Raw genomic sequence first — 12,442 nt, forward strand, 5'->3', positions numbered from 1 at the left:
AAATCCTCTAAGGTTGAACTAACTCTGGCTCTATTGGACTGTAAGGGAAAGTGAATTCCAGAGGTGAGGTCCTTCCACTGAAAATGCTCTGCCACCAGCCCCAGCACATGTAAATCTCAAGCATTTTAGTTGTTCTCAATTGCTGTAATGGTACCTTGTTACATTATTATTATTTACATAGAGTGGGATTTTCAAAAGTACTCAGCGTTGGCCTAATTTTGCTGCCACTGAAATTAATGGGAATCTGGTCATTGCCTTTAGTGAGAACAGAGCTAGGTCAATGTCTTTTGAAAATCCCATCTCTAATGCTCCTACAGGTCTATAAATAGTAAACTCATAGTACAATGCACTGACAAGGATGCAGCACAAGACATTTTTTAAACCCTCTTCCTGTTTGTTTTTTCTTAAATAACATTTGGCTATTTGCCTTTCTGCTGCTTGAATCTTCTCAAGTGGCCTTTCATATAGTTCTTTAACCCTTGCCTATATTCCTTTGTCTGCACTGGTTTTTTAACCCTTTCTTATTTTTATTTTTTTTCAACCCTTGTTTGACAATGTGGTGGGGCATCAAAAGTGCAAAGGAAGCTACAGATGTTCAAAAGAAACTTGGATATTTATTATACCAACAGCCATCTCATGGCAAATTTAAAAATAAAAAGAATGAGCAAGAGAAAGAGATTGAACTAGCTCAAATACACAGTATCCTCAAGTTCTGGAGGTCTGTTTATGTCTTTCACTTAGATCACTGGCTAGGGAATTCAAGGTGGGAATTTAACCCCCATTGCCATAAAACCTCTTCACTTTCTGACCACCTAGCCATTAGGGAACTCCCTTGTTTTAATCCTTTATAGGAGTTGGACACTGAAGTCCTCTCTTTATCCACAGAACAGGTGCAGCATAGGCAGAGTCAGCATATTGCCACTCGGGCGCTTTATCCTGGATGACTGGATGGGTGGGAACCCGTAAGGGCAAGAGTGTAGTTCAGTTCCCATGCCCATTTCACTCTTATTTTATCTACTGAGACTTCCGGGAATGGTGTCAATTAGTGTCAACTGTAATGCTGACTTCCAGAGTCAGTAGGGAATTTAATATCACAAATGAACAACACCTTGCATAATGCCTTTCTTATGATGGTCCCAATTCTGCAGTCCTTATTCAGGCAAAACTCTCATTGAATCAAAATAAGGGACTTCAGGATCGGCATTTGGTATTTGCTTCAGTTCAATAATTGTTTTCTTTTTCCTGCAGCATTTTGACGAACAAGGAATGAAAAGCTTATATTATAAAAATTTATAGTCTAGACTCTCTAGCTTCTGTAGTCTTGTGAAGAAGACATCTGCTGTCCAAATAACAGGATTAAAGTGATTGTGCATGAAATAAATACAAACTTCAACTAGTATTTCATTCTGAAAACCAGTTTGAACAATACTTAGATAACTTTTCCTAATGGAAGCTCATTCATAAACTTGACCCATAAATAGAGTTTTGTCAAATCTAAGGTCAGACAGAAAATTCAAAATTTTGCTTTATTTGAGCATTTGTAACAACCTATTCACATTTATAAACACATTTTTAGTAAAAGATACTAGCTACAGTTTATTTTATTTTTATACCCTTATATAGGAGAAAAGGAACTATCCTCTATTGGTTTAGAAATTTGTTCATTCCAAATTGATTAATGTACTTTAAGTATCTGCAATTGCTTGATCCAGTCACTTCTTTGCTTTTTCATCTCTCTGAACAATGAAATGAAGCATCTTTGACATTTTCTGATTGATACTGTCACTTCTGCAATGATATTACATTGTGCTTCAGCAAATGTCCAAAGTGGGGCAATAATTTTCACTCTATTTTCAAGTTTTTCTAAAAGATTATTCCAAATCCGTTGCTTGCACCCAAATGCATTTTTTGCATTTGTAGAGACAATGATGCATTGTTAGTATCAAGGTTATTTGGTCATATTATGCTGAAGTCCATTTCTGTCATGTACTCTGCTGTCCATGGTCCTCTCACCAGGCACCCACATAGATCAACATCTTCTCTTGGAAGTCATTTTGGTACATTCCATAACCTCCATATTAGTTTTCCATTACTTGCTACAGACTAATGTTTAAGGACCCAGTGCTGCACCATTGACATCAATGGGAGTAGGTTTGACCTCTATAGGTGTTTATTTAAGAATAATAGTATAGTGAAACAATACTAAAAATAGGTTCTACTACAAAAAGTGCCTCTAAGGAGATGGCATTGTGAGTTTCCACATTCACTCTGCCTCCCTGACTTCCATATGTAGTTTGCAGTGTTGTTCCAGCTGTGTTGGTCCCAGAGTATGAGAGAGACAAGGTTAGTGAGGTGGTATTTTTATTGGACCAACTTCTGTTGATGGAAGGTACAAGCATTCAAGATTGAAGAAGAGCCCTATGAAGCTGTCATATTCATTTTTCCTAAGTGCCAGATCAGCACACTCAACTGAGGATATGACTGTGGACAGAGGAAGACCGAGTCACTGGCTCAAAGAGTTCACAATCTGCTCTCTGTGACCCTTTCTGATGGGGCCCACAGGGCATGAGGGATGACTTATCGTTGCTTCAAGCCACATTAATTAATCCATTTTTTAATTCAGGCTTTTGCCTACAGTGGCAGGGGGAAAACGTGGCTCTGAAGGTGGGTGCTCCCTGGTTTTTCCTCCAGCTCTGCCCACACCTCCTTTTATGCTGTGGCTACATTTGGGTGGGAGGGGAGAAACCTCCTATGTTTTCCATCCTCATAGCAATTATCAATATTTTTGCTTCTCCCCAGTAGACCATGCACCATTGAGGAAGGGAGAAGCAAAGAAGCAGTGTGTATTCTGCACATTAACAGTCTCTTTATTTATGTAGAATGTCTTAAAAATTTGATCTGAAAGTTATTTGTAAACTATTCTGTTAGTTTTGTCACTCTGGTCTTCCATATAAAATACACTAGTAGCTGTAAAGGGACACTGGCAATTTTAGACCTTGATTCAGGAAAGCATTTAAACACATGCTTACCTTTAAGCCTATGCTTAGGGAGATCATAGGGTGGCACTGGCCTTTTAAGAGGGCAGAGGCCAATGCACCTGTGACTAGTTAGCTGACTGCCCTCTGCCCCCAGTTAGGCTTAAGAAAGGGCACCTGGACCTTGGAGGAAGGACACTGGAAGGCTCAGATCCTGAGAAGACACAGATGCAGGAGGTGTGGGTGACAGCTACCAGAGACTTAGAGGGAGACAGGAAACAGCAAAGAAGAACTGGCAGCTGAATAGCTTGGGAGAGAACTATGTGAGACCAAGTGGAGAGCTGAGTTTGGATGAGAACTCACCAGAGCTGGGGAGCCCCGATGAGTGGAAGGCTTGGGCAATGGCACTTGGGTAAAAGGAGAAGATCCAGTTTGGTCAGGGGAAGCTGAGACTAGAAGCAAGAGTGTTCTTGCAGGAGGGTGGAGTCCCTGAGTAACCATAGGGCTCACATGCAGGGAGGTCTGGGGAAGGGAACACTGCAAGAGAGGGAGCCCTTGGGATGAAGGCCTGAGTGGGAGGGTTGTGGGAAGAGGTCAGGCACAAAGGCTTAGTCCAGGAGGGACATTCCCTGAAGAGGGATAAGATGCCCAGGTAAGTGGGAAGTAGATCCCTGTGTGGAGAGCTCTCTAGTGGGAGATCTGACTTGGGGGTTGTGGTAAAGGAGTTATAGGAGTGTTCACTCTCCCAGGCAGGGAGGCCTGGAAAGTGTGGTCCTGGATCAGGTGCAAAAGGATCAAAGTGCTGCTATTGACTCTTGAGTGGATGACCTGGAGGTGATGTCCCTTGAGAGGGGAATGGAAAAACCATTGTAACTTTATATGCTTGGTGGAAACTAGAAAATGGTTTTACTATGGGGGTTGGAGGAAATTACTGGACTGGGGTATATGAATAAATTATGCCCAGAGGAAAGCTTTGTATTGGACACTGAGAGACTAGGTTCACTTTGAGGGTGGAAGAAAGGGGACACTGAGACAGGCATACTTGCTGTGCTGCAGTCTGCTGCAGGAGGGCACTCGTGTGGCGGGGGTTCCCTGTAACAGGATGCTTTCCTGAGCTGGATCCAAATTATTGTGACAAAGAAGAGTTCTCAAATTAAAACCTAAAACAAATAGGAGTATTTCCATTTTTAAAATTCCAGTGAAAACAGTTGTTTTAAAATAAACATTCCTGTGCCCTGTTTGAAACCCAAACATTTCAGCACCGACAACCTGAAAGTAAATTGACTGTAAACAAAATGAAACTAGCATAATTAATATTCATGATCTAACTTGCAAAAAGTAAATAAAGCATAGAGACAAAAAGTGGATTACTAAAATTATTCACTTTAAATAGTGAATTGGCATTATTAGTAATACAGGCAAATACATTTTTTACAATACATGATCGCTAAATTGTGTTCCTTTGCTAAACTGAGTTCCATTAATTCTTTTTATGTGTCTATTGCTATTGCTTTGCCTCTTTAATTGCATCAGTTGTGTATCCAAGACTTTATTATATGGCTTTAATTTGCCAGTTGTTTGTTTTTTGTTTTTTTTTTATTCAGAACCATCACAAATTGTTAAGGAGGGAATAATATCCACTTTCAGGCTTGATGGGTGATAAAAAAACTACCAAGTGAATATCTCTTTGGTAGTGTGGGTTTAGAGTGATAAAGAAGACCCCAAACACTCCTATTCATCCTATGCAGTGCTATATAATAATTCAGAATATTTCTTTTCTTATAGTTCAGTGTATAAAATCTGTCATTTTACCACAGCCAACTGAAAAAAACTTAATCCTAAATGATGCCTTTCCACAGGGAAAAATGTAGAAAGAGCTAATATGCACAGAAATATAGACAAACAGGGCCCAATCCTGCAAATCCTTAATCCTGTGACCATTCCTTCTGGAAACAGCCATTTCTCATGAGTCGTGCCACTAGCTTCAGTGGGACTGCTTGAATGCAGACACGGGTTTTTGCAAGATTGGGCCAATTGAGCTTAACACAATACCTTTTAAAGTCAATGGAAATCATTCCATTGACTTCAATGGGAGTTGGATCGGGCCCACAATGAGTCCTAATTAAGTTGCAATATAGCATTTTGTTACAGCTGCTTGAAAATCTGTCTGTCACAAAGAAGGGGATGGTCAACAAAAGCAAGTGTTCAGACCTCAGCTCAGTGGGAAAATGGTAGAGCAGCTGCCTTGCAATGAACTGCTCTTGGCAAAAGGAACCTGGGTATGAGTCTGTCCTGTACTGTTGTAGGTCGTGTCCAGAGTGGATCCAGATAACCAGTGTTGGCTGCTACGCTGCCTTATGTTCATTCGTGGATCAGTGGGGCCAAACTTCTCTCAGGGCCCGATTTTTCAAGTGCTCACTGCCCACAGCGGGGGCAGACTTTCAGAAGTGCTCAGCTCCCATTGTGACACTTAGGGCTTGGTTTTCAAATGAGTTCAACAGCCAATGTGCTGAGATGTTTTGAAAATCTAGCTCCACCTGTGAGTGCTACGCTCTTCATTCTGCCCATAATAGCTATTTCCAGCCGGCCAAATTTAATGCTGTTTCATGCAGCCTTCATTATGTCCCCTTATTCTGCTTAACGAGGGCACTTTTCTTTCTGTGTGGCATAGTTTTCTTCTCCTACAGTTTGGGCAGAACATACTCCCCTTCCTGTGATTAGAATAATCCATGCACCCTATTAGTATACAACTCCCACTGACATACGTGTCCTCGGCATCTTCCAGCAGTCTGTTCATTTTGTGGAAAAACAAGGGTCTCTTCATTATTCTAATTGAGCTGTGTCAGACTTCTTTCCCACCATTATTTATTCTATTTGTGTCAAGCCTTTGTAAAGAGCCCAACACTGTGGTACCTAGACATGCTTTTTATGGATTAAATTTAGCTCCATCCCCATTCTCCAATCAAAGGAACTAATAGACCAGGCTTTACAGCAGCCCACAATATTGAAGACATTGGGCCAAATTCTCCACTGGTGTAGAGTCTCGTGGATGGGCCCTAGTAGCGGAAAATACATCTGGTAGAGGGTTGGGTGTTATGGCACTGCACACTATCTCCAACATTCCCTCTACCAAGGAAAGTTCATAGGTAGCTGTAGGAAGGTGCAGTGGCCTTCCTCTGAGCATGGGCCCGCGGAAGGGCCGCAAGCACCCAATCAGGTCCTAGACAGGCCAGCAGCCCAGTCTGCCCGGCAACCGGACAGCTGGGCTCCAATAGGCCCGGCCGGTTGGCCAACCCAGCAGCGGGGGGGGCGGGGTCTCAGGGAGGACGGAAGCCATAAAAAGCAGGTCCCGTAGCTCAAAAGGGAAAAGGCAGTCGATGGAGGCAGACGCGCTGTCTCGCTGGCTGCAGTGAAGGGCCGAACCACACCAGGCCTCTGCCTCAGATAAGCCTCTCCCAGCCTTGAGGCCCCAGGAACGACGCCGGCAGCCCACCTCGAAGGCCTGGGTTGGGCCCCCGGGCCCCCTGGACTGGCCGAGGCCTGCAGGCCCGAAGCGCTGGGCCCGGCCTCGGGGCCGCAGCGGCTGGGACGAGCCCCCTGAACCGGAGAGCTGGGAGTTCCGCCCTGAAGCTGGTTCGGACTTGGAGGAGCTGCCGGACGCCCAACCCTTGGAGGCAGGATCAGACCTGGAGGAGTTGCCGGAGGCTGAACCCTACCCCCAGCCCTGCGATCTGGAGGAGCTACCCCTTGCCGAGGAGCTTCCCAATCTATCCCCCGTGGACACAGAAGGACTGACTGGCCTACCCCATGCGGTGTACCCCGACAACTCGGAGGAACCGACGGACACAGGTACCGGGGAACCTGGGGAGGAAGGAGCCCAGGGACAGCCAGAGGCGTGGCTGTACTAGGGGTAACGCCCAGTCGGTGTGTTGCGGCAGGAGCCCCGCCGACTGAGTGGCAACACCCGTGCCACTGCTAGCGCCCTGGGCTGGGACGCAGTGGAGTTGGGTGGGCCTGCGTCCCCCTCCCCTCCCCCCTGATCCTTGCCAACCCCCATAGGGGGAATAGCCTCTACCGCCTGAGGGCCGGGGCGAAAGGCTCCTTGCTCGCCCGCCCCGCCTGAGGGCCGGGGCGAAAGGCTCCTTGCTCGCCCGCCCCGCCTCCTTGCTCGCCCGCCCCGCCTGAGGGCCGGGGCGAAAGGCTCCTTGCTCGCCCGCCCCGCCTGCTCGCTCGCCCGCCCCGCCTGAGGGCCGGGGCGAAAGGCTCCTTGCTCGCCCGCCCCGCCTGAGGGCCGGGGCGAAAGGCTCCTTGCTCGCCCGCCCCGCCTGAGGGCCGGGGCGAAAGGCTCCTTGCTCGCCCGCCCCGCCTGAGGGCCGGGGCGAAAGGCTGTAAAACTAACATTCCCCTGTTGTGTAGGAAGGCGCAGTGGCCTTCCTCTGAGCCTGGGCCCGCGGAAGGGCCGCCAGGACTGGACCGGGCAGGAGCCCGTCCTACAGTAGCCAACATGGACTTGGGTGAAGGGGCCTACTGGCTGGAGAAGGGATGCTGCAAGTGCCTGGGGCAAGTAACATGCTAATTCAGAACATCCTTTCAGCTTCCTCTGCCTCGGAAAAGAAATGATAGCTTCCCTGGACCAACAGAAACCCAACAGAAGGGTGGCAGTGGTTGACACAGAAAGACCTACCTCGCCAGGTAGGTGGGTCTGGCCATAGGACAGGGAGACACCTTACTAGGCCCCCACTTGGGGGGTATACTTTACTGGGGCCCATTGGCCCTGGGGGGCCTGGCCCAGGCTGCAACCCCCATGGGTCTGTATGTGTGGGAGGGAGCCCGTGTTACAAGTTTGTACTGGGCCCGAAAAATTATGCTTGGGCCCTGCACCTAGCTTGTTGGCTAAGTATTTCAGTATGTTCAAAAATCACAAGTCAGCCCCTCTCTTCCTCCTCTACCCCCCTAAATCAGAATGGTTTAAAAATCATAATCAGATTAAAAAAAATTAGCTGATGATGGGTTGTTTGCTTTCTAGTTTGAGCCTTTAGGGTGCACTCAAGTCATGCTTTCAAACTATTCTTCACAACTACGAGGAGTAGAAATATTTTAAAAAACAGTTAAATTTTGTTTTGTTTTTTAAAAAAATCACACCAGTAACCAAACTATTTAAACCTATTAAGTGTGCCTGAGCCCTTAATCTCTCTTCCTCATCTGATTGGTTGGTTTTTTTAAAAGTGGATATACAGGTAATAACACTTCCTTACCTCTTCAGGGGTTTTGTGACAAATGTATGTGAGGCATTTGCATGCTAGAGTGACGGGAGACATATAAGTAGATCAGAAATATTTACAAAGAAAAAAAATGGAATATGACTTTCCACAGTTTTGTTTCAGAGGCTTGCTCTGTTCTCTCGCCATTGCTCTTCCCAGCTAACGCTCTTTGTGCAGTCCAAACTAGAACTACTAGCTGAACGCCCCCCAGTTGCAAGTCATTTAACATGAATAACTTTTAATAAAGATAAAAGATTTCAGGAGTAAACCCCAGTCTCCAGATGCCTTTAACTGCATCCAGTGGAATTGCACCTGGGATGAATTTGGCTCAGTTTTTTTATTCTTTTGATACTGTGTCTTAATTTGCTGTGCATTTAAGCAGGTTGGTACATGTACAAGTGTTTCATGTGTGTGCTCAGTGAACTTGCAAAGCTGACAAATGTAGTTTGGAGGCCTGTTGAAAATTTTGCTACAAAATCACAAATACATCAACTTCAGAACAAAACAGCTGATAGTTCATTTTTTAACCTTCACATAACTTGCAGAATCTCAGCTCAGTGCTTTGTATTTCACCTGTGTACCGGTGACAGCACAACCATTTAATATAACAAAAGGGTTCTGCATTTATTTAGTAAGAACCAATGAATGAACTGTTTGTGGTACACAGGTCTTTTTCCTGTTCATTGAATTGAACTCAAGTTATTTTCAAGTTTGGATTTAAAAAAAAAAAGTTTCCTCCTGCACCATTAAGATCCAGTTTTATTCCATGGAACACAGAAGTGAGTACATATGGTCAGTCTGAGTATGTGAGCAGGAAAGTGCAATTTATTCTGTTCTTCTATGAGCGTGGATTGCTCTGCGCAGCTCTAGCCAAGTGAATGGTTTTCATACTTCATCATTCCCAAAATACAGTCAGCAGGTCTACCCCATATCTGCTTCAAAATGGGGACATTTTCCTTATCTCTGTGCCTCATTTTAACCCACCTGGTTAGAATGGGTTACAAGTCAATGCTTGTACTACTCTACACATGGAGAAATTCTGTGATTGTACCCAGTGTGAGCCAAAGCATATTCCTGGGTTTCCCCAAAACATCTCAAGCTGGTGCAACCCAGACAGGCTATAAAATAACAGTCAACACAGAAAACTTACCGAGATTCTGGGGAAGGTACATTGACTAAGCAAACTAATAGGAAATGTATGGCACATGAATCATGCACTCATCCTTTGCAATGGTTGTCACTTTAAAGATGCAAAACATGGGGGTGGTGGAACATGGTTAGCAGGGAAGAATAGGTGGGAAACTGACACTCAGCAATCCCCATGGATTGTTTTTTTTTTTTTTTCTATTCAGAAAATCCTGATTCAATGAAATTGAAACATTCTGCAGGAATCTATTGATTTTTGTCAATTTTTGATGAACAATTTATCAAAACTACTTGTCCTGAGAAGATTGTAGCAAAATGTCATTCTGGATTCTGACCACCACTGCTCTGCAGCAATACCTAAGAATAGGTAGATGAAACTGCATGTGTCCCTTCAAAAAAGGCACCATGCTGCTAAAAGAGTGGAGGAAAAATTGACTCTGCGTGGTAGCCTTCTCAAACAAGTAAACTAACAAAAGGGGTATAAGGTAACATTAATATTTACATATGGTAGCTATCTCAGTGCAATTATTGTATTAGCATTTTATTGGATGGGGAGGAACAAATTTACAGTTTCAGTTTTGGTCGATTCCTGGTAGGTTTTAGCTGAACTCTAGTATTCTACAGTGTTCTATATTAGTACAGAACTAATAACACGGATGCTTGGATATGACACAGAGGTGTGTGAGAACTGTAACTGGCTATCAGTAATATCACATGGATGCTAAAAACACCTGGGAAGTATTAAGGATTGCATAAGATAGACATAGGTATTGAACACTATACCTGAGCTCAAAATGAACCTTCTTTGAGGCTTGAAAAAGTTTGGATCAATTTTTTTTCCTTTATCTTTCACTTTTGCATCAGCCCTCTTGGTTCAAGATGAAGAAATGGAAGTGCCAAAATATAGGGAAATGTGCTTCTGTGTTGTGATATTTTTGCCCCCATCACAGGCAGCAAATAGTAGAAATCTTTCATGAATGTCTATTGGTATGAAAATGTTAGCCCTGTTTTTCAGACTGAAAGACTTTGATAAAGTTCAATAGATATTTGGGGTGAAATACTGGGCCTATTGATTTCAATGGGACCAGCATTTCTCTATTGATTTTTTTTATATTTATCCAAACCACAGTCTCTTCTGAAGTTTGCCTAATGTAAGTAGATAGGGATGGCTTCATCATTATTACTTTAGCCCCCAGGGGTCACAAATGAGACTGGAGCCCCATTGTGCTAGGCCCTGTACATAAATGTGGTAAGACACAGTTCCTGCCCCATGCAGAGTCTACAATCTAAGGAAACAAAGAGTGCGAGTGGAAACAACGAACTGCACAGATAGGTGAAGTGCAATGTCCAAGGTCACACAGCAGGTCAATTGCAGAGCCAGGAATAGACCCCATATCTCTTGATTCCTGGCCATGATGTAAGTGCAGGGGGCATCTGAATGGAAACAAGCACAGACTATTGTCATGATCAAGTGGAAGATGAGAGGGCCTGTCTGTTTTGATGTTTTCAGGAGTTCTCTTTATGAACTTTGGCAAGCACTATTTGTAAATAAATTAGTGCTTTTCTTTATTTTTAATAGTAAATTCCATTTCAAAACAGCAGTGGGAAACATGAATTGCAAATTTATAAGGGATTACTACTTTTTTTGGGTAGTTCAAGTCTTTCTTCCTTTTGCCCTTATGCCCTTAAGGTGTGCTATGTATCGTGATTACTGACAAATGCACTGGGGTTTGCATAAATGGAAATTGTCTTCAGCTAAGAATCTTATTTGGTGTGAAAACATCTAATTGGATAACTTGTCTCAGGAAATCAAGAAAAAAATTCCAGTTAGAAGTTGGCTTACCCACATTACTCTTGGAAATGCCAAACTACATTGATTATTAGCAGACCTTAAAGAATTACATGTGCCCCTAAAACTAAACAAAGAAAACAAATACAAGTGAATTGTCATGTAACAATTATGAACCATTATTAACAAATACAGCAGCCATCTATTCATTTAGTCCAGGCTTTCGTACAAGTCAGCGTGTGAAAACAACTTGATGCAATAAAACAGCTGAGAAAATTAAAGTTAGAAACAGATTAATGGAGCACATGCAGCAATTATTTACCTATCACCTCACCACATTAATTCCACATTTACTAAAATGGAAAAATATCAACCTGAAAACTCAGTAAAAAGAATGGAAACCCTGAATCCAGACACCTGCCCACCCCCCCCCCCACCCGCTCTTCCCCTCCACCCCCCAAGTTTGGATTCAGATTTCTTTACACAACGCAGAGTCAACCTGTGGAACACCTTGCCAGAGGATGTTGCGAAGGCCAAGACTATAACAGGATTCAAAAAGAACTAGATAAGTTCATGGAGGATAGGTCCATCAGTGGCTCTTAGCCAGGATGGGCAGGGATGCAAAACTATGCTCTGAAGTGTCCCTAGCCTCTGTTTGCTGGACAACAGGAATGGGTGATGGGATAGATCATTTGGTGACTACCTGTTCTTTTCATTCCCTCTGAAGCATCTGGAATTGGCCACTGTCGGAAGACAGGACACTGGACTGGATGGACCATTGGTCTGACCCAGTATGGCCATTCTTATGTGAGTTGGGCATTGTTTGCATGATGCACATCATGCATCATAAGGCTGTTGAACCCCAGCAGAAATATGAGGAAAGGTTACATGAGGGAACAAATAAAGTTAAACTCTGGGCATAGTAGTCCTCCACACTGAAATAAATCAATCCTCTTCTGCATACACTTGCTTATCCTCAAACACAGAGTTAAGAGGCAATGAGAGCCTTGAACAAGTGAGGTGCTTTAGCTACTCATTCTTTGGCCTCACTCTTGCAACTGGGTGGGAGCAACTTGGTAGCCATGCAGCAGTGCTCCATTGGAGTCAGATTTCCAGCCTCTTCCCCAAGTCCTTCTGGCTTCTACATGGGAAAGAGAAAATAGTCTGGGGCTATCCCTTTGCCTAATTGCTGTGGGGCTGTAAGGGGAGGGGCGACATGTATTCATCCTAATCCCGCTTATCCCCAGTTTGGACCGCGTACTATGCAGAGA

The sequence above is a fragment of the Emydura macquarii genome, unplaced genomic scaffold (genome assembly GCF_026122565.2).
Source record: "Emydura macquarii macquarii isolate MOO-44397 ecotype Brisbane River unplaced genomic scaffold, CSIRO-AGI_Emac_v2 contig_480, whole genome shotgun sequence".
Lineage (NCBI taxonomy): Eukaryota > Metazoa > Chordata > Testudines > Chelidae > Emydura > Emydura macquarii.